The 23034-nt window shown below is 39.0% G+C and overlaps 1 protein-coding gene, 1 non-coding gene and 1 pseudogene across 12 annotated transcripts in view; 2 read left to right on the top strand and 1 right to left on the bottom strand.

The window, feature by feature from the left end:
• The window catches only part of CHCHD3 (coiled-coil-helix-coiled-coil-helix domain containing 3), a 429385-nt gene that overhangs the window by 324234 nt on the left and 82117 nt on the right, over positions 1 to 23034 (bottom strand). The window lies entirely within an intron of this gene.
• LOC131762721 (polyadenylate-binding protein-interacting protein 1 pseudogene) lies at positions 210 to 1319 on the top strand (annotated as a pseudogene).
• On the top strand, positions 13028 to 13134 carry LOC131763111 (U6 spliceosomal RNA). Its single transcript, XR_009337512.1, has one exon. It is a non-coding gene; the product is annotated as a U6 spliceosomal RNA (small nuclear RNA).

Here is a 23034-nt window from a genome sequence, read left to right as displayed (position 1 = left end):
CTAATCTCATGGACAAAGATTTTCTGATTGCCTTTTCTTCTTTGAGAGAATAACCCCTCTATACCATCATATCCCAAAGGTGTAAGCAATGCTTTAAAAAGAAAAAGTAAGGACTTCTCTCCAGGGAACCTCACGTAGGCCGGGCCGCCAGGGAACAAACAAGGCCCCTGAAAGCTCCACCTAGTTCGCAGGGTAATATCCCACAGCAGGATTTGGAGTCAACAATGGCTAAACCCTAGGTGGTTGTGGCTCCTGTATTAATGTCTAAACTGTCTGTAAACGCCCCTGAATTGTACCCATCAAGTTATTCCTCTAATTATACAGAATCCTATGAGGATGGTTGTGAGGATTATCCCACTTTGTCAGAATATGTCCAGGATTTTTTGAATCATCTTTCAGAGCAGCCTGGCAGTTTTGAAACTGAAATTGAACAGTTTTGCGGAGACCCTGAATGGCTGGTTGACAACAGATGATGCTTTGCAAGAACTTGTGGAACTCATCCATCAACAGGCCACATCTATCCCAAACTTCTCTTCCATGGGAGCTCGCCTCTGTAACTACCTGTCCCATCATCTGACACTTAGCCCACAGAGTGACAACTTCCGCCAACTGCTACTACAAAGACTGAATGTGAAATTGAAGATCAAGCTGCAAAAGGGGATAAAGTGACTCAAAGACGATTCCATGCATCTGTACTCCCCCTTCTGGGAGAACTTTATCTTAACCTGGAGATCAAAGGAACAAACGGACAGGTTACAAGGGCAGACATTCTTCAGGTCAGTCTTCGGGAGTTGCTGAATGCCCTCTTTTCTAATCCTATGGATGACAACTTAATTTGTGCGGTAAAATTACTGAAGTTGACAGGGTGAGTTTCAGAAGATGCCTGGAAGGAAGAAGGAAAGACGATATGGAAGAAATTATTCAGAGAACTGAAAATGTTGTCCTAGATGCAAATTGCAGCAGAGATGTAAAACAGATGCTCTTGAAGCTTGTACAACTCCGGTCAAGTAACTGGGGTAGAGTCCACGCAACTTCAACATACAGGAAGCAACACCTGAAAATGATCCTAAATATTTTATGAATGAGCCAACATTTTATACATCTGATGGTGTTCCTTTCACTGCAGCTGATCCAGATTACCAAGAGAAATATCAAGAGTTACTTGAAAGAGAAGACTTTTTTCCAGATTATGAAGAAAATGGAACAGATTTATCTGAGGGTGGTCATACTTGGATGATACTGATGATAAGATGGACCCAGAGATAGAAGTAGCTTATGAAAAGTCCTGTTTGGAATCAGAGCATAAGCGAAAACAGTAAAATTAAATTTCAGCGTATCAATTTTAGAAAGCAGTTTAAGTTATGGTGATTTATTTTTATTTTTTTATAAATTTATTATTTATCTTTGGCTGTGTTGGGTCTTCATTGCTGCACGCGGGCTTTCTCTAGTTGCGGTGAGCAGGGGCTACTATTTGTTGTGGTGCGCGGGCTTCTCATTGCACGGTGGCTTCTCTTGTTGCAGAGCACAGGCTCTAGGCACGAAGCCTTCAGTAGTTGTGGCACACGGGCTCAGCAGTTGTGGCTCACGGACTCTAGAGCGCAGGCTCAGTAGTTGTGGCGCACAGGCTTAGTTGCTCTGCGGCATGTGGGATCTTCCTGGACCAGGGCTGGAACCCGTGTCCCCTGCATTGGCAGGCAGATTCTTAACCACTGCACCACCAGGGAAGTCCGGTGATGGTGATTTAGCAGAACACAGGAAAGCAAGAAAATGTGTCACACTTATACGAAATTAAGGATGTTGAGTTATGTCACTAATGTATGCAACTTTAATTTTGTTTAACACTCTTTGCCAAAACAAACTTTATTCCCTACAACTTAAAATGTGTGTGTGTCTGTGTGTGTCTGTGTGTATACATATGTATAAAAAATAGTTTATTATGTACAGTTAATTCCACTGTTTTGGCTGCAATAAAATCGATTTTGGAAAAGAAAAGAAAAAGTAAACTTTTTACGTTGGTATAAGTGAAATTCTGAGTGCAATCGACTTTTTAAGTGGGAATGATGAGCACCAAATTGAACTCAATACCTAGTCTATCAAATTTCAGTTTTTAGGGCTTCCCTGGTGGCGCAGTGGTTGAGAGTCTACCTGCCGATGCAGAGGACACGGGTTCGTGCCCCGGTCTGGGAAGATCCCACATGCCGCGGAGCGGCTGGGTCCGTGAGCCATGGCCGCTGAGCCTGCGCGTCCGGAGCCACAGCAGTGAGAGGCCCGCATACCACAAAAAAAAAAAAAAAAAAATCAGTTTTTAAAAAGATTATTGAAAAGAAATAGGAAAATAAAATTTTTGGTTATTCTTTTTTAATTGCTACATCACCTTGATACTCTGAAATTCTCACAAATCAACTCCAACAGATAAAATCACTTTGTAAAATATATTCAGAGTTATAATGCTTCCCCCCTAAAAAATTAAACCTGTGTGGTTTTATGTCTTGAATAAAGATAAATAAAGGAAACAAATATACTTTTACCCAAATAAATCCTGGAGTTACATAAAAAGAAAGCAACATAAGAAACAAAGTGGTCCACATAAGGATATTGCGCGGATAACTGCTGAAGTTATCGTACCAGATTAGAAAACTAGGCACTTATAGCATCTCTACCAGCCTATCACCTGAAAGTAAAAGACATTACCTATTTTACAAGTGAGGTGCAAACTAAAATAAAATTAAAATTACTATCATTTATGGATCACCTACTATATGCAAACACTGTGCAAACACTTTACATACATATATCAAACTAGTATGAAACTTACATTATTAGTTCTTGAACATAAAGTGAATTCTGTACAACTAAATTTTCTCATATCTTCCACATTTGGTGTATCAAATTTTAAAGTATTGTTCACTTTAATAACTATTTTTTTCTGAGTTTACCTGCATATGGCATAAATTTCGATTACAAATGGAGTTAAAAGTACCTCAACTTTAAGAAATATCATAAAGTTTGGCAAGTTAATGAAAAAGCAATATCATAAGCACAGAAGTCTTCAGTGTTATAAAAAATAAAGATTATTCAGCTGGCAGTATTTGGTACAGAAGCACAAACTTTGGAGTTGGATTCCTGGGTCCAAACCAAGGCTCTACCACTTACTAGCTGAGTAAATACTGTAGTTAACCTCCCTAGGTCCTGTTATTCTCATGAATAAAACAGACTGATGTAACACCTACCTTACAGGATTCTACATACAGAAAGCATTTAGTACAATGCCTGTAACATAATAAGCACTCAATACATTAGGTAAGTAGCAGTAATAATAACGGTACCCACTATGGGGTCAGTGATACAGACGAAGCAGTGAGTTTCTGAAAAGAAGAAAATCTCCAAATTCACTAAATACACCATGATCACATATAGCTCTGTCCTCTCCATCTTTTTTCCCCCCAACTTTTCACCAATAAGAAGTTCTGCCTTTTTTTTTTTTTTTTTTTTGGCTGAGTTGGGTCTTCGCTGCTGTGCGCCAGCTTTCTCTAGTTGCGGCAAGCGGGGGCTACTCTTCCTTGCGGTGCGCAGTGCTTCTCATTGCAGTGGCTTCTCTGGTTGCGGAGCACAGGCTCTAGGTGCACGGGCTTCAGTAGTTGCAGCACGTGGGCTCAGTAGTTGTGGCTCGCAGGCTCTAGAGCACAGGCTCAGTAGTTGTGGCACATGGGCTGAGGTGCTCTGCGGCACGTGGGATCTTCCCCGACAAGGGATCAAACCCACGTCCCCTGCATTGGCAAGAGGATGCTTAACCACTGTGCCACCAGGGAAGTCCCAGTTCTGCTTTATTTTTATGATCAAGGACCCCTAAAATGTAAATTGACTATAATGACTCTAGCAGCCCCCTCCTTGCACATGCTCCTTTCTTTCTTTCCCACTTGCCTCTAAGCTCCACAAGGGTGAAGACCTGGTCTGGGTTTTTTTCACTGCTGTATCCCCAAGTGCTTAAAACAGTGCGTGCCCCACACAGTAACTGCTCAAAAAATACCTGAGTAAACACATGAATGAATGAGTGGCATATTTCCAACCACAGACAAAAATGGAAAACAAGCTACAGAAAATAGAAGACTGAGGAATTTACAAAACTAGACACAAACTGAGCCCTACAAAGGCCGAGCCACCATGATGTTAAGTGTCACAAGTGTGATGATCCCAGACCACACTAACCTAAAACAGATGGGCGTTTTACATTCCACAACATTTCAGAGCCTCTGAAATACCTAACTCTGTGTGCGTGTATGTGTGTGTTTTACACACACATACACGCACACAGAGTTATCAATAAACATTAGTGCAAGGCTTTGGAAGGGTCCCTGAAAAATCACCTTTGCAATTTTAGAAAAATAATCTGGAAATTTTAAAAGAAAGTTTCGCTTTCTTTCAATACCTAATACATCTAACTATGCTCGACTCTTGGCTGAAGAGAGATTGCGAGGGGCACAAATTGACCAAAAAGAAATTTTCCTTTCCTAATTCTTACAGTTACTTTCATTTATCCTTACAAATAGACCTGTACAAATTCTCAAAGTTAGTTCTAAAGGAATAGCTGAAAATAAAATGAAAAGAAGCAAGGTCTGTGTGTGACTGTTTATGAAACAGAATTTTGTATCTTCAAGAAGTCTGACAGTAGGGCCCAGAACAAATTATCATTACCTATCAGCAACTCAGTGGTACAATCTAATAAACCTCAGTTTTCTCAGCCCTAAAATTTGAAGGTTGAGTTTTACAGTCTAAGGTCCCTTGCAGTTAAAAGTTTTACAAACATCATATATTAAATATATTACTCTCCATTCCAAAATTTCTTGAGAAACGTGAGAGTCGGGATAAGTGAAACGAAGGAGTACTATCTCAAAATTTTCTAAGTTTCACTCAATGAGCACTGATATTTCTAGTCTCGCCCTTAGAGTTTTCCAACTACTTGATTAAAAACTGTACACTAGATAGAAGTAAATGGGATTCACAAATTCATTCAGTATATAATTATTGGTGACAGGCACTATTCTGATTATTGAGAATAAAATGGTGAGCAAGAGAGACACCTACCCTCATGAAGCTTCAACTCTGACAAATTCATTATTTGTAAAAGGTGAGGTTGCCATGAACCTATATGGGTAGGAGCTGATACCTAAACTGAAATCTAAGAAACATAAAATGAGCAACATCAGAAAGGAAAAACTGTCTTAGAGGAAACATCAGTCAGTTCCAGAGGCACTGAGCAATCATTTTCTGTAGTTAAACTTCTGTACTGCCTTCTCAGATACCAAAGGCTGGGTAACCTAGACACTGAGAGCTCTCTTCAAACACACACACACACACACACACACACACAAAATAAACATTAGTGTGAGGTTTGGAAGGGTCCCTGAAGCTTAAAATCACCTTTGCAATTTTAGGGAAAAAAATCTAGAAAATTTTAGAAGAAAGTTCCGCTTTCTTTCAAATTATTTTGGAGGGCAGAGTTTCAGAAAAAAATGGTATAACTAATAGAGCTTTGCCCAGCGCCTTCAGAAATAAAAGCAATAGACTAGAAATGTCTGAATTGCACTATTCCTCATTTCCCCACCTCTCCCCGCTCCACATAAAGCATTTATAGCAATATTTTCTTCGAATAAGCTTCCTCTTTTATGGATTCATTGAGATCATTTAACGACCTACATCTACTCTGCAAAGAAAATGTGCTTGTATTCTCAGGGGCTCCCAATTCTTTGCAGAGCTTCCTCTCAGGGCCCTTGCTTTTATATTCCATCAGGCTTTTCTATTCAGTGGCCATCTATGAAAGACAGTGGCTGTGTGATCAACCAATTTTTCTCCTATTTTGAGCCCAATGTGATGACTGTCTTTTCTGGGCCTCTCTGAGTGCTACCAGCCTCCTTGAGTGTAGATCCAAAGCCAAGTTGTTTTGCAAACACTCCCCAAGGGAAAGAGGGGTGAAGCCCTCTTTGACAATGGAACCTCTACTTTTAAGGTCCGTGTGACGTGTAAAGAAATAAAAAGGTATGAGATAAAGTAAGTCTTTCATTATTGGGTTTCCAAAGATTTAAGAATTACCTCAAAATAAAACTAAACGTACCAAGTATCTTGGAGAATACATTCTCTTTTTTATTTACTGGCATTTCCTACTTATTATTTCAGATCTGCTGGTCTAATATTATTCTACATTAAGCCCCTGATTTAAGTTTCATTTAAATTTTCTTCTTTTAAATACATATCTCTCCTCATTTAAATTCTCTAGAGTTTTAAGCAAAGAAGTAGGAGTTTAGTGTAAACTTTTCTTATTTGCATTAAGTAATTGGATAGCTTGCCTAAGCTTAATGAAACAAATACCAGTCAGCTCTGCCCTTATACCTCAAGCCCTAGCAACCTAGCTCTTGTTCTCAGTATATTCTCAATCAGGTAAGAGATTTAAGATACACCAGCAAAATGAATTTCTAAAAACCAGCCAAATCTCCTACAATGAATATTATATTACAACATGTCCTTTAAATGGAAATAATAATTAAAATAATTACTCAAATATATTCAGTTCTCATAGATAACTGGTAATATTAATAATACCAATATTACTTTATTGAAAGAACCTAAAGGTTTTAAGAAAATGGGAAAGGTATTTTAAAGATAACTTTAGCTAGGCATTTTTTATATATTCAACTTTGTTGTCCTCGAGGAAGGAGGCATTACTATCTTCCTTTAACATGAGAAAAACTGAGATGTGGAAAAGCACACAGGAGACATGAAATGACCTGATCTGATTTCCAAAGCCATGGTTCTGAAACCTCCTGAAGAGTAACACCACCACCACCCCAACGGGAATCTGTTTCCATTACATTACTCACCTCTGTGGTCATATAAGGACAGTTATTAAAAATCATATTATTCATAATTATTTTAAAAGAAGCTCACTTTTTATTTGTTTTCATTATGTCAAGTCAGAGTTTGCCAGAGTCAAACCAGCCCTCTCCCAAAGGGGTTTGGCTTTCAATGGCCCTAAATGTTTCTCTGAACCTGGCCATTCACAAACACTCAGATTTATCTTCATGTAGGCTGACACGTAGTAATGCTATACAATTCTAGCTTAGAAAATTACTTTATAATTTAATATAATAAAGGCCATTATATTACTGAGGGAACCGTTGATAAGAACCTCAGATAATGGGTGAGAATAAATGGGAAACTGAGATTGTTCTAGATAAAGTGATTCGAGGAAATGATTTATCTAAAATTGAACTATGACCATTACACACAGACAATATCTGCATAGTATTGCAATGTACTTGACTCAGACTGTTTCAAACACCGGAAGAGAAAAATGAGCGACTGCAACCTCAAAGGTCATCTTTAATGCTAATGATGAATTTTATTTTAATGCATCATACTTTGTCAGGACATGCTGAACCAGCATTCAAAATACTGTTTACTACTCATTTTTTAAATGGAAAAGCTGAGCCAGTAATCCAACAAACTCATTATTATACTATTAAAAATAGTGACAGAACAAGTATACAGCTTTCTATGAATAAGACTTTACCAAAATAAAAGTACAAGGCAAGCTTAATAAAATTTCTCAGCTCAAATTATTTCAAATCCTGGAAGGAAATGTACATGCATTGAGATCCCAAAATAAACACATAAAGATGAATGTACATTAATATAACCATATTACACTCACATATAATATGTATCTATATGTAACATCTATACATGTATATAGAGATGTAATATCTATTTGTATAACAGATAAAGAGCATTTATTAATGCTTACTTTGTACCAGGTACAGTTCTAAGCACTCGACAGGTGTAATTCATTTAATCCTCACAAAAACCCTATCAAATTGCTGTATTTCAGATGAGGAAGCTGAGGCACAGAGAAGTTAGGTAAAGCTAAGGCTTACAGAACTTGTAAGTAATTTGCCCGAGGTCACAAAGCCAGTGAGAGGTATAGCCAGGCACGCTGACTTCGGAGCCTGCATTCGTACAGAAGATATACCCGTGAACAAACACACACAAACACATAATATATATATATATACTACTGTAATGTAAGCCAGGGGGGTAAGAACTTTGTCTTATGCACCACTGTAACCGAGACACTAAATAGTGCCCGGCTCTTGGCAGGCATTCAATCAATATTTTTGAAAGAAATGAATAGACTTTAATATGATGGAACACAGGTACCCTTTATATAACGGTAATTTAGAAAGAAACGGCACTGTCTTGGAACGCTGAATGACTGAAATCTAGCAAACCTACAGTAAATCAGTATTATTTAACCAGCATTAAGACCTGGTTCTGAATACAACCAAGAGGACATTTATTTTGGTCATCTATGTTTCTAGATAAATATCATTTAAAATGTCATTCAGAATTTAACAATCAATGTCTCCTTCCTTTCCACAAGAATACTTTTAAAAAGTGATTAAAGCACGCTAAAATTTACTCACGATCTGGGGGTATTTTCCTGCATAGCTTCAAAATGATGCCTAAGGGAAAAAAACTCAGCCCATAACTGGAAGCCTACAACTATTATGAGGGATTACCCATAGCTATAATCTTAAATGGTTCTCATCTCCCCCTTCCAGACGATCACCTCTCCTTTACATACTGCATATTACTTTGCACCTCGAGTCCCTATTTCAAGTCTCACTTGAGAACAAGTTCTACCTGTCCTGGATTTTCTCGGACCATTTTCTTATCAAATACATTCTCTTACTGCACTGAAAAAAGATCTATATTTGAAAAGAATTCTGGTTTTAGTTCACAAGTTAACGTCACCATATCCATGGCCCACACACCTCCCTCCCTCAGGAATACACAATTAAACTCCCCAGGAGGAAGTTACGCCATACCCCAAAGCACCCTCGTCTTGCATCTAACTAGAAGGGCCTAAGGCCTCTTTTTTATCTGTCTTAAACTGAATATTTAGAGGCATCCTAAACTACAATAATCATCTTTTTACCTTAAAGTATACATCAATTGTCAAAACATTCAAAATACAATTGAACAATGGTGGGAGCAGGGAGGCAGAGAAGCACTCGACTGAACTGTGCCGTGTCAGCAGGGCTTGAAAAATAAACCGCTGTATAGAAGTAGTGGAAGGAAATGCCCATGCATGACCTGTTACTACTGAAGACTTGTTTTGAAAATATCTACACCCCTCTCCCTTGCGAACATACACTGGATGGGTGCTGCGGTTGTTTCTTTACTGAGATGCTGGAGGAAGACCACAGAGTCCCCGGAGGAACAACGAACCAGAGGTCAAGTGCAGGTGTCTCTGGGGCAAATCCCTTTCATCAGCCCAGCGGGGCAATTAAGCACTTGCCTCACCCCGATGGGCCTGAGCCGGGGACAGATGACAACATGAGATGGCTGCCTGCTGAAGACAGGAAACCAGGACAACATTCCCTGGTTCAGGGCCCTGGTCTCTGAAGAAGTGACAGCATCCTAGTATCCTAACATATACGAAAGATACATCAAGCGTTTTACAGTGTTTTTTGCACTTATGTTTCCTTTTGTTAAAAGACACATTTTTGGGGCTTCCCTGGTGGCGCAGTGGTTGAGAATCCGCCTGCCGATGCAGGGGACACGGGTTCGTGCCCCGGTCCGGGAAGATCCCACATACCGCGGAGCAGCTGGGCCCGTGAGCCATGGCCGCTGGGCCTGCGCGTCCGGAGCCTGTGCTCCGCAACGGGAGAGGCCACAACAGTGAGAGGCCTGCGTACCACAAAAAAAAAAAAAAAAAAAAAAAAAGACACATTTTTGCCAGGACACATATTTTGAAACTGTTCTTGTTCAGTTGGTAATTCTTGGCAAACTTTTGGCCAGAGAGAGAGAAGATATTACCATTCTCCTTTCTAAGATTTGTAGGGCAAAGAATCAATACTTTTCTTTTTTTCTGTTTCAAAGGACTTTCAAGCTTGAACCAAACTGCAACCTCTCACCCTCCACCTGCATTATGCCTCTCAAACATACACAGATACACATACCACCTAACTCACTCCAGTGTTTTTTATGGTAGATGCTGAAATGTTAAAGCTTAGCAGACTCCTCCATCAATCCTAGAGTAAACATTTTTAAAGAAAGAATAATTACATAAAGTCCTTTATTATTTTTTAAATCAAGTAGTCTTTGAATTTTTAATCATTTTTGATTCCCATATTGAGCTGCTAATTTGACTGATGCATAAAGGTTAATTAATGACTGCTGTCTTTATAAACTTTGGTTGTTATCATTACATAATTGTGCTTTTTTATTCTGTTTAGCGCTTCCAACCTTCATTTGTACCTTTTCTCATATCTTTGTTTGGTACAGCTTTGCCAATCCATTAATTTTTTAACTTTTATTAAGATTAAAACAAATTACTTTAACTGCATGTCACACAGATAATACATAGCTCTTGCTCTGTGTGTGTGTGTGTGTGTGTGTGTGTGTGTGTGTGTGTGTGTTTAATATAATCTGGCAGCCTTGATCTTTAAATGGAAAATTGTGGCCGGGCACAATTATTAACAGTAAGAAACGGATACACCTAACTTTATTTCTTTCCTTTTATATTATGTTTACTATTAATCTTACTTTGCTTTATTACTTTTTACCCTTTCCTTATTTTCCCAGTTATATCAAGTTACGACACATTCTCTTCCCCTCTCAAAAAGATCTTTGGTTTTTTTCTATGAGATTTGTGGTCATCCTCTTCCTGAACATTCACAAATGCTTTTTTCCCTACTACTGTTTAAAAACAAAATTCCTACTATTTTCTCAACCACCACCCTCTGCAAACTCAGTAAGATGAAATCATTTGAATACTTTGACTGCCCACCCCCAACTCTTAGCTAAGAGTTCAGTGCTTTTACATTCATACAATTCCTAGTTTTCTCATTAAGAACTACTCTTCATTTTCAAGAATCCTTAGTAGCAGCTTTATTAGATGTTCCCCATCTATCATCCATGTAGACAGTGCAAAGGTTGATTCTCATGGGTGCTGCTTCTCCTCTCCATCTTTCCCTATTTAAGATCTCTGTTATAATTAATTTGTAATTTGGTTCGAATTCTTTAAGAATCTTCCTAAGATGGACCAGCGTGTCCGATACTTAGCTGTGACTCGGCTTCACACCCCTCTTTATCGTCTGCTTTGTGAAGTGGCAGCGAGTCTCTAAATCCCATTTCTGGTGTGCAGCTGGGTTCCTGTCAGGCTCTGCCAATAGAGGGCGCCAGAGGGAGACCACAGGCTGGAGGAGGGAAAAGGAACTCTCCAGTTTGCAGTCTATGCCTTGAAGCACTGCTCAGGCCTCATTGCTTCAGGCTAGCAGCAGCACCTGTTCCTACAGCAGCAGTCCAATCCAGTTTGCAGTCTGCTCAAACTTGCAACCTAACTGCACCTCACTCTGGAAACACCAGCCCTGCCTCCCGGTAGGCTCCTCAAAAATCTGAGTCCCAGACCCACTGGCCTCCCCTCCTCTGGACTACAGTTCCACAGCGCCCTCCTTCAAGCGTCAGTGTTTCCAATCCTGCTGCTTCCTGCCACTGCTACCTCTGGGATTAGCTTAGAGCTGCACTCGCCAATACAGTCCACATCAGCCACATGTGGCTGTCAAGCCCATGAAATTTGATTTGTCCAAACTGAGATGTGCCGTTAGTATAAAATACATACTGGATTTTTTAATATTGAGTATGAAAATATGAATGTAGTAGGTCTAATATATTTTATAGTGATTATATGTTAAAATATAATATTTTGAATATACTGGGGAAAATAAAATCTTAGATATTTTTTGATGTGGCTAATAGAAAAACTTTAATTTACATAAACGGCTCACATTACATCTCTATTGAACAGCCCTGTCTTTGAGTTGTTTTGTTGTTGTTGTTTTGCATTAACAATTCTTGCATTAAATTCTCTCTGTAAAAATAACTGACGAGTTTAGTCTCCTTAGTGGATTCTGGCTGCTGTTTACATTAATAAGTTCTCCAAATCCTTGCATATCTGTGAGTCTCTCTTTTACCCTGACAGGTATATGAGAGCTCAACACAGAATTTGGGGGTTTCAGTCCTTTCTCAGGAATCCCTAGATGTCACTCTGCCTTCTAGCTTCCAGTTTGGCAAAGAAAAGCCTAAACCCAGACTGATCCCCTTTTCCTTTATAAATCAGTGGTTCTTTCTGTCGGGAAGCTTGTAAGATTTTCTCTTCATCCTTAGAGTTCAGAAATTCTAGCAGTCTATGATCAGGTGTGCATCCTTTCTCATCAATCCCCCTGGAATAAAGGGAGGCCTCTCAATTTGCAGACTCCAGTCTTTCTTCAGCTCAGTGAAATGTTTTTATATCATTTAATTATCACTGCTCCTCTCTCTCTTTTCCCTTTATTTCCACCTAGAATTTAGTCTATTTCATCAAATATACAGGGTTATTTCACCCTCATCCTTCAATATGAAATCAAGATGCCTCTTAAAATCCATGTGTCTTACCACCAACAACCAAGTGGCAATAGTTGCCAGTGCTACAAACATCAAAAGCACCATTCAAATATTTCAACCGTCCTTGCTAGAAGCACCTTTTTTGAGTGTCTTTCTCCCTGGCGGCTGCTGATTTTCATCTCCTGCTCACCAGGGCTCAGGCCCAGCTGTCCGGTTATGTTAAGCAGAGGTGCCAGTTGAATGGTGGGAGATGAAACAGTCTCCACCCTGTGGCCCAGTGGTATACCACCGGCTGAGACCTTTTCAGCCCCCTGTCAAGGGAACCAAGAGAAAGTCTCTCTGTTGCCATCTCCCACCCAGACAACAGAGACAGAGAAATCAAAAGGTTCTCTCAGGAAAATTCAAATAGACCGGGGCCAACTTGTGCTGTGCCGAAACTAACCTACTGGCTCTCACCCATCCATCAGATGCTCTACTAAGAAAAAGCACCTGGGAATTAGATTGAAATTGCAATGAGAGGACAATGGAGATGCTTTCAAGCTTCCAACTCCCTAGAATCCTTTCCACCTTTAAAATTTCTATTAAAGTGCTTGCTTCGGCAGCACATATACTAAAATTGGAACGATACAGAGAAGATTAGCATGGCGCCTGCGCAAGGATGACACGCAAATTCGTGAAGCATTCATATTTTTTCAGCTCAGTGCTTTGTGACCACCTAGAGGGGTGGGATAGGGAGGGTGGGAGGCAGGGAGACACAAGAGGGAAGAGATATGGGGACATGTGTATATGTATAACTGATTCACTCTGTTATACAGCAGAAACTAACACACCACTGTAAAGCAATTATACTCCAATAAAGATGTTTAAAATTTTTTCTATTACAGCTTTTTTCCCCCACATTAAAGGGTTACAGAAAGTCCTCTACATATGAACCTAAGTTGCAAACTTTCAAAGATGCAAACGTCCATTCCATCAACGTCAGGCATGAGCTGAAATTGCAGCTTGCCCTCCATCTCCTATTGCTGACAGTCCTTCAGCTCTGCCATCTCCCCCCTCCTCTCCCTCCTGCAGTCAGTAACTCCTCTTGCCTGTTCACTCGATGCCAGCCCGTGTGACAGCTGTTGTACTACACTACCGTACTTTTCAAGGTACTGTACTATAAGATTAAAAATATTCTATTTTTTGTTTGTTTTTTATGTATTACTTGTGTGAAAAGTATTATAAACCTATGACAGTACAGTACTATACAGCCAATTGTGTTAGTTGGGTACCTAGGCTAACTTTGTCGGACTTATGAACAAACTGGACTTACAAACACGCTCTTGGAATGGAACTCGTTCGTATGTAGGGGACATATTGTACTTACAGCATTTCAGGGCAGAGTTAAGAGATTAAAAGTGCTGGATTGGGCAATCTCGGGCACCGTACATTAATTCTCATAGAAACCATTTTCCTATTTTCATCTCTTCACTCTAAGCTGCATTTTCCTAAAAAGAAACCTTATTCCTAAAAAGAAACATAGCCATCCCACCCCTTACTGCAAGGACTATGAAGTCTTTCTAGATATATACAGGGTGAAAACTACTAATACCAGAACACAGTCAAATAAGAGCAATTTTTACATGGGGACAGAACAACATGGTCCGGTTCTGCAGCTCACGGATCATCATCAGGCATAATTGAGGGACAGGTCTTGGGGAACCAACGGATAGAAGACACCCTATATCGCAGAGCTCTGCTTTTAGTATCACATGGTAGTAAGTTCAAGATTAAACTCCACAGCAAGCACCTGTTCTATAATGCTGGTGAGACGCCCAGCCAATTGCTGTAAAGGCCAGTCTGAGAGAAGAGGGCACCCTCTTTGGAAAAATGAAGAGAAAATGAAGTTGTATGTGAAACAGAGGGACAACCCGCCTCCAGCAATTTTGTTCCCAAAATACTATTTGAAACCCACCCCAACAAAAGGATAAACAGTCAAATTTTGTATCACTGAGCACAGTCACAACTGTTATTATTAGCTAGTTAGACACAGGCTTGAGGAAAAGAATCTCCATCAGTCTCGCTTCTGAATAAAGACGGCCCTACATTTTTTACTTCAACTACTCTGTAATCTCAAAGGAAATATCAAGAGTGGAAGGGGCCTTCTCCGTGAGGCCAGGCTCATCTTTCTGTTTTAAGTCACCTTGGTCCGCACAGGAAGCACAACAGACAGCTTCAGCACCCACCACGCCCACCCCGCGCTGCACTCTCCCTAGGTAACAGCGATCCATGTTCATGACTCTCTGACACTATTCACCAGCTAAAAATCCATTCCTTGGCAGATGTTTTATTTCTAGCATTCCCTATGAAATCATGCTAAAGACAATACAAACTCTAATAAAAACACATTGATCTGAAAGCCACACTAAGCAAGTATACTGGATTTCACTTCATTTTCATTTTCACCCTAAACATAAAATGAGATGGCAGAAACACGTATCAAGAGAGCACATGATGTGAAATTCGGTATGATTTTACCTACTGTCACCTCATGGTAACTCCTATTCATTCCCTTGATATTTTCCATCTCTTACAAGTTAAATCACAGACATACTTTAAGAAGTAAGAATTACCATTCAGACCTCACATCAACGACAAAAATAAAACAAACGGATGGAGTTGCAAAATAAGAAGCATTAAAAAGTACTTTTCAGGAACTTACTATGCACACCACAGTGTGAGGACAAGGAATCAGCCCGGGAGACAGAGTAGAACGGCGAGGCCTTGCTCTTGAGGAGTCCGCCGGAACACAGTTCCAACTATTCCAACGAGAGCATTCAGGCCCATGTGGTCCTCTCACTCTCTATTCCATTTAACTTGTTATTTTTAGTATTGAAGACTTTAACGTATAACTTATGTCATCCAAATGAAAAGATGCCTAATATTCAACTAATTATAACCATTTACGGAGTACCTCCTTATGCCAGGCATTTTATTTCATTTAATCCTCATAAAAATCCCACAGAGTGGTTGTTGTTCACCTTTCAGAGCTGAAGAAACCAAAGCTGAGAGAAGTTAAACTGCTCAAAATCACGCAGGAAAATATGGGGTGGCATCTGTATCCTGCACTTGCCACTCCAGAAACCATGCGCGAGTCACTATACTACATGGTCCTGATTGCGCGAACTAAAACGCTCAGGCAAAGCCCCCCAAAGTAAAATGTTCCGTGTTCTGGTTCAACTATTAATACACACGTCTAGGTTTCCCTCCCTCCCTCCCTCCCTTAACAAAGCCCTTCCTTCTTCCATCCACTTACGCAGGACACAACTCCACTGGCCCTAATGCAGTTGCAAACACACACACAGGTACGGATGTCTCATGGCAACGAGTGGCTGGCTGACAGGCGATCCAGAATGTGCTTCCACGCTTTTCTTTTTCTGCTCACAGACTCCTGAGGTCGAGAAATGCTGCTACAGTGCTATGCCAAAGGTACACATCTGCGTACAAAATCACATTAAGTGAAGAAGTTTAAACTGAAGATTATAGTCACACTGAGTAGGACTACAAAACACCGTGTATAACATTGTACAAAAATTCAAAGAGGCTTGTGTTAGGCCTTTCTCCCTTTAGAGTTACCACAGCTGAGAAGGTAAAAAAAAAATGACTGTTTAAGTCGCTTTGCAAAGGTACGAATGCCTATGCTGAGCCCCAAAGTTCGCAGTTACAGAGGTGGCGACCCTCCCAAAACCCTTCACTAATCCGCAACGTAATTCTCAGTGAGGGGGAAAAGGAAGTGCAAGGTTGGAGTGAGGAGGACGCGTGCTCACCAGGCTTTTGAAACGGACCGTTTACTATGGGGAAGCCTTTCCAGAAAAACACGATGGCATATGGAAGCAGATCAAGAGAAAGGAACTGCAACATGAACTACAGCTAAGCACATCCTGGGCAAACCGCCTCCGCGTTACACCCACGTTTAGCAACATGAGAACTTAGAAATGGCTAGGTAAACCACACCTACCTACACGAAGTATTTCCACAATGTTAACAACCATTTCTAAATTTCAATTATATTACAGGCCTGAGGAACTGAGGCTTTTAAATTATGCAATATTAGTCAATGACACAGTGCTCCAATCCCACGCAGCACGAACCATGTTAGCTAAACCAACAAAATGAATAATTTAACTCCCAGCCAGCAGGAATTCACTATGCCACCTTCATTATTTACCTCACAACACCCATTCCTCTCATTTTTGAAATTAACAGCTGTAGGTGTTCAAGATGAGCCCACCGGCTACTTACATAGATTCTGATCCACATATCATAGGAAAATTAATCCATCCTCTGTTCAAGGTAATCAAGGATGAAACATCAACCTTCGCTCTTACTGGTCTTCCTCATTAAATTCTAACCCATCAAATGTCAATAATCACTAATGCATAATATAATCAATAAAACCATACTTCAGATAAAGCTCATATGCTATGTTATTTCTACTGCACAAAAAAAAACAATGTATCTCCTCAGCAATTGTGTATTTTCACACCTTTTGCTACCTGAATTTTCCTTCTTGCACCAGAAAAGGGATTTCTTTTCTTTTTTAAAAAAGGAACAATTTTGGACACAAAAATGCTTCTATCATTTTCCTTCCTGGGAAGAATTTTATGGCTTCTCACTGTAACTAACAGGGTTGTGAAAAGCAGCAAGAAACCAGATGTGTTCATGGCAATCCAGAACAAATTTTGTCACAAAGACCAAGACTTGAACTCAATCACTCTTTTACACTCAGCCGAATATCAAAGGTTTCCCAGTTAATACACAGTTCACAGGAGGCCCATCTAGCTTCGATTTTGCAGAGATGATAGGCATCATGGAGATGTGAAAAACAGTCCCTGAATCAGATACTACAGTTTTATAAGCAGCTAGAATTGTACTAACTCATATTCAACTCTTAGTTAAAATAATTTTGAGATAAATAAATACTGTCAAGGAAGAAAAATTTCAGGGATAACTAAATTTCATTAAGATATATAGCAGATGTTACATGGAAGATGAATATTCATTCATTCCATCTGGCTTCTACTGCAATCCTTTTTTTTTTTTTGAGGTACGCGGGCCTCACCGTCGCGGCTGCTCCCGTTGCAGAGCACAGGCTCTGGACACGCAGGCTCAGCGGCCATGGCTCACGGGCCCAGCCGCTCCGCGGCATGTGGGATCCTCCCGGACCGGGGCACGAACCCGTGTCTCCTGCATCGGCAGGCGGACTCTCAACCACTGCGCCACCAGGGAAGCCCCTACTGCAATCCATTTTATCTTTACAGTGATTTCCAAATATCCCAACTTAAAATGCTTACACTGTACAAAAATTCAACGACAACACGTTTGTGGTGCAAACAGTCTGTCATCTTTTGCTTAGTTCGACATGACTAAGTTTGTTAATGTATTTTGACAGACTCGCATAATATCCTAAAATGTTTTGAACAATGAAGTTTAGGCCGCAATGCAATATTAATGAGTGAATAATGTTTCTGAATATAAGGTTTAATATTTAATGATTCAGAGTGCTGCCTGGATTTGATGTAGAAGAAAAATGTGGTTTGGAATCACTACGTTTATCAGGGGACCTGAGCAAAAGACTACGGACTCCAGGCAAACCTTTAACCTAAACTTTGAGCTGGGGTCTCAAGGTGTGAAATTGATGCTTCGCCAACTGAATTTCTAGTCCCCATCAGTATTCACAATATCACACCATTTATCAAGTGTCATTCACCAGAATTTTAAAATTACTAGGAACTCGCAGGTCTGTGTCAAGAAGTGGAAAAAAAAAAAAGGAGAGTTAGTGTAAAAATAACACTGTACATTCAAATACATTTAGGAATGTAACATTTAGGAATCAAATCTGCCAGCTGCATTAACATGTCAATTTGATTATTCAGTAGCAAGTTCAGATCAAATAATGGCTTATCTCCATATCTTCTATAAAGAGAAGTTCCTGATCTAAAAAAATTTCAGAGAGAAATTGGTTCAATGTGTCCATCTAATCCAATGAATGGATAATCTGCACCCGTCATAGGACTTGCCCCATTTGCAAATGCTATGTCTTAAAAATAAGCATAAAAAGAGCAACAAGAGCAGGAGTTACTGAAATCAGTTCAATAAGACTCAAAACCAGAGCTATGAAGAAAGGACTGTAAAGCCCTCCTAACTGGAATGTTAACATTACTGTGGTTTTAAAACAGAACACCAGTCAAAGGATGACAATAATGCCCTATTTCCAACATTCATCTGCATTTACAGTTCACAACAGCCATGTCAATAATCACTAAAAAAACCTGCGTAAAGATTTGACTCTGCGACCTACTGAATTTCTCAATATAACCTCTCTAAGCTGCTGGTTTTCTCATAGGAAGATGGGCATAGTAAGACCCTATGTCACACGATTGTTAGAGAATCAAATTAAACAATATTGGTAAGCACTAGGTCAAACAAAAAGCATTAATACCAATGTGAGTAAACAAAGAGAAACCTGGGTAACATTTACCGAGCACCTGCAGCGCTCTTGGGAAGGGCCTGCACGTAACACATCACTGACATGGATCACCACGGTGCTTAGAACACAAAGAACAGGCAATGGCAATCTCTGCTGCCTTGTTTAGCTCCCACAATAAAGGAGGAAAATAAGCACAAAATAATAGAAGAATCTACACAAGTATACGGGTGAGATATTTTCTCACCTAAACTTCTATTTAATGTCATATTCTGATAGTTTACAAAGTATCTTCATTTGAAAAAAAGACAAAGTAACAGTGATACTCAATGCTCTCTTAATCAATTTGATATAACAGGTTTTAATCACTGATTAAAGTATTTACTGAGCATTTATTATGTGCTTAGTGTACAAAGCATTGTTTTAAAAATAAAATCAGTCATTCCACCATCAACCACAGTTAACATCCCTTCCTTTATATCGTGACATTTAAATAATGCTATTAAGTTCACTCTATTCCATTTTTACCAGATCAGCAACTGTATCACCAAAATTATTTCAAAAAAGAAATAAAACTGCTTTCAAATATATACTGCAGAAAACCTGAGAAAAGTTTGCCAATGATAGATAATAGTCTTAGTTCACTATAAGATCTCAATTACCACCACTGTCAGGGAGAGTCCCTTTTTTCTGTTAAACCATTTAAAAGAACTGATGCTACCAATTCAATGAAAACTAATTTCTCCTAAGCACTGGTCCTGATGCTCCTGCAGGTAATGATGGTGTCTCTTTAAGGGAACACAGATTCAGTAATTAGACTTTTCTCAAGTGTGAATAACTGAAACAAAAAGGCAGGTATTCACTTGGTATTTTTTTTACACACCCAATCCAAAAATATATATTAAGTTACATCAGCTTTTATGATTATTCTCCAGTTTACAATGTACTTAAGGGCAGAACAGAATGCTTAGTAAAACGACAGGAAGAATACACAAGAAACTGTTAATGATGCTTACCACTGGGGAGCAAGATGGGGTACTGGGCTTATTTTTTTTCAGTTTTGTGATGTTGACATTTTTACGCAAATACATTACGTTTGAATAAAATGTTAGCGCAGCACTGACTATTAGAAATATAATGCAAACTAAAGACGTAGTTATAAATTTTCTAAAAGCCACATCAAAAAAAGAACCAAGTCAAATTAATTTTAACAATGTGTAATATTTTATTTAGCCCAATATATCCAAAATATTGTCACTGCCACATGTAATCAATACAAATTATTAAAGAGATATTTTATATTTTTTTCATATTGAGTTTTTGCAACCTGGTGGGTATTTTACACTTAGAGCAGATACCAATTTGGACCAATCACACTTCAAGTGCTTAACAGTACAGGGCTACAAAAAGTTTCAAAGGCATATCTAGGCATAAGTTAGGTATTTTTGTTCCTAAATTTCAAAGCAGTAAGGAGGTGCTCATTAAAAGCTTCTCTCTTATCAGTTCTCAGCTCATGGCATGCTACTCTCTCACTGTTGATTTCTTAGATCTTTATCCAACCCATGCATGTTATTTACCTTCTTGGTACATAAATAAGAATTCATAAAATTACATATTTCATGTGCAATGCCACTGACTGTTTTCATTTCAGGGCTTTAACTACATGAGTAGAAGTGGCTACTGCTAATCACTTGGATCTCCTTTCAGAATGTCTTTAAAAAGCCAAACACAATTACATCCCTTTCCCACATACATAACACTGCAATATTCCAGCAGTGGAGACCCATGGACTTTACAGAGGGTCTCCCAGCCCTTGAAAATGATTTTCTGAGCAAGCAAAAAAAAAAAAAAAAGTGAAGGCACCAATACATAAGGACAACCATCAATTTTAGAACTTATATTACCTAAAAGGAATATTTCTCAAATTAAAAAAGCTATGTTAACTTTTAAAAATCACTTGTTACTCTAGAAAGAAAAAAAAAGTTCTCATTTCTCCCATTTAGCACTTTAGGAACTAGACATGGGCACACCCTTGGAAAAAGACAAACAATGGCTCATGCAAAAGAGAACAAGTTCATCTAGGTTCCTTTAGCTTATTTTTCCTGTATTTTCACCAATATAAAGATTATCTATACTCCTTAGAAAGGATAAAGGCAAGAAGAAATGAGAAAGGGCATTTGAAGAAAACACAGTATAACTAGAGAATAACTAAGATGGATAGATGGATGGATGGATGGATGGATAAGACAAACAAATTTATGGAGCATTTACTATGATTCTGTGTGAGTCACTGAGCTAACAACTTTGCATGGAATATCCCATTTAATCCTCAAAATAACCCTGAAGACAACCCAAGTGGGTGTTATTACTGTCCTCCATCTAACAGATGAGTAAACTGACCCTTGAAGAAGTTAAGTAATTACTAATGTGGTCTCCAAGCTAGTAACCCTTAAAGCTGGAATTCAAACCCAAGCAGTCTGACCTTTGAGACCACACTCTTAACCACCATACTCTACTGCTCTTCAGTTCAAAGAGAGAGAGGAGTTCTCTGTAAGAATAAGCATTTTGAACTGAAAGTTTAATGTGTGCCAGGTACTCTATAGTTTAATGTGTGCCAGGTACTCTATACACATTATCTTATCATTATCAAGGTACTCTATACACATTATCACATTATCAGGTACTCTATACACATTATCTTATCTTATCATTATCTTATCTTATCAAGCTCATCAGGTAAGTATTCCTATTAACCCAATTTCTTAACTAAGGAGATTGAGGGGTAGAAGGGTGAGTTACCTACTCAGGATCACAGATCATTAAGAGGCAAAGCCAGCATTCGGATCAGATCTCCACTCCAAAGACAAGGTTTGGTCCTTATTTTTTTCCCCTCATAATTTAGGTGAGTTTGTAATTAGCATAATGGTAGACATCCATGATGATTAGGCTTTCCTGCTACTAGAATAATTTTATTTGTAGTACCTAACAACTCACAAAAAGCATGCTTTGGGCTTCCCTGGTGGCGCAGTGGTTGAGAATCCGCCTGCCGATGCAGGAGACGCGGGTTCGTGCCCTGGTCCGGGAAGATCCCACATGCCGCGGAGCAACTAAGCCCGTGAGCCATGGCCGCTAGGCCTGCGTGTCCGGAGCCTGTGCTCCGCAACGGGAGAGGCCACAACAGTGAGAGGCCCGCATACCGCAAAAAAAAAAAAAAAAAAAAAAAAAAAAAAAAAAAAAAAAAAAAAAGCATGCTTTATAAGAGAGATAACCTGGATGAAGGTAAGCATTACCAAAGAGCGAGCACTCGTATAAGACTACTAGAGGCTACAACACGAATTTCTAAATCATTTTTAGCTTACTTTAATAGAATTAACTCAGAATGGGAGTACTATTTAAATAGGGACACATTTACAAATTTTTTCTTTTCAACTATCTACAGAACCCTCATTAAAACTGCTCTTCCATTTAATGTCACATAATAATGATGCCACCGGAACTCTTTATATACAATACACTCACACTGGCAGTAAATGTTGCAATGATATTACCTTACCATTCATTTAAATAGTGATTGCACAAGAATGAAAATGAAAATGAGTGACACTGCTATAAGTTTCATTATGGTTTCCAAGATGAAATGCCTAAGTCACTGAAAAAATAAAACACATATTTGAATTTCTAGGAGTTGCAATATGTTCGTATGCCTGGTAATGGGGTGAAAAAAAGAAGTAACCAATGAGAGCAATTCAGATAGTTTTTGAAAAACTCAATTCTAAAAGCATTAAGGATCTACGTATGAAAATTAATCACAATAGTCCTCAGAAAGCAGGTTCTCAAGTAAGATAAATCTTCATAGACAATATACAACATGATTTGCAGAAGACAGTTAGACCTTGAAACTCCCATTATTGCCAATTCTTAAAAATTCCTGTAAGACCCACATTTACAGGGCTAAAGGAGTTCAGAATTGGCAAACATGCTCCTAAAATAGCCAGAGACCTGTTTGCTTTTAAAGAAAAATGGGCTTCAAATGGTAAATTAACCTCTCTGAGTTTGGGTCATTTCAATGAGAAGACAAAATAAAGCATTATTTTTTAAAAGCAAAGTTAAGAATAACAAATACCACC

Source organism: Kogia breviceps, chromosome 9 (assembly GCF_026419965.1).
Source record: "Kogia breviceps isolate mKogBre1 chromosome 9, mKogBre1 haplotype 1, whole genome shotgun sequence".
In the NCBI taxonomy this organism is placed as follows: domain Eukaryota; kingdom Metazoa; phylum Chordata; class Mammalia; order Artiodactyla; family Physeteridae; genus Kogia; species Kogia breviceps.
Note: the sequence above shows the minus strand (reverse complement) of the source record. Positions and strands in the feature narration are given on the sequence as shown.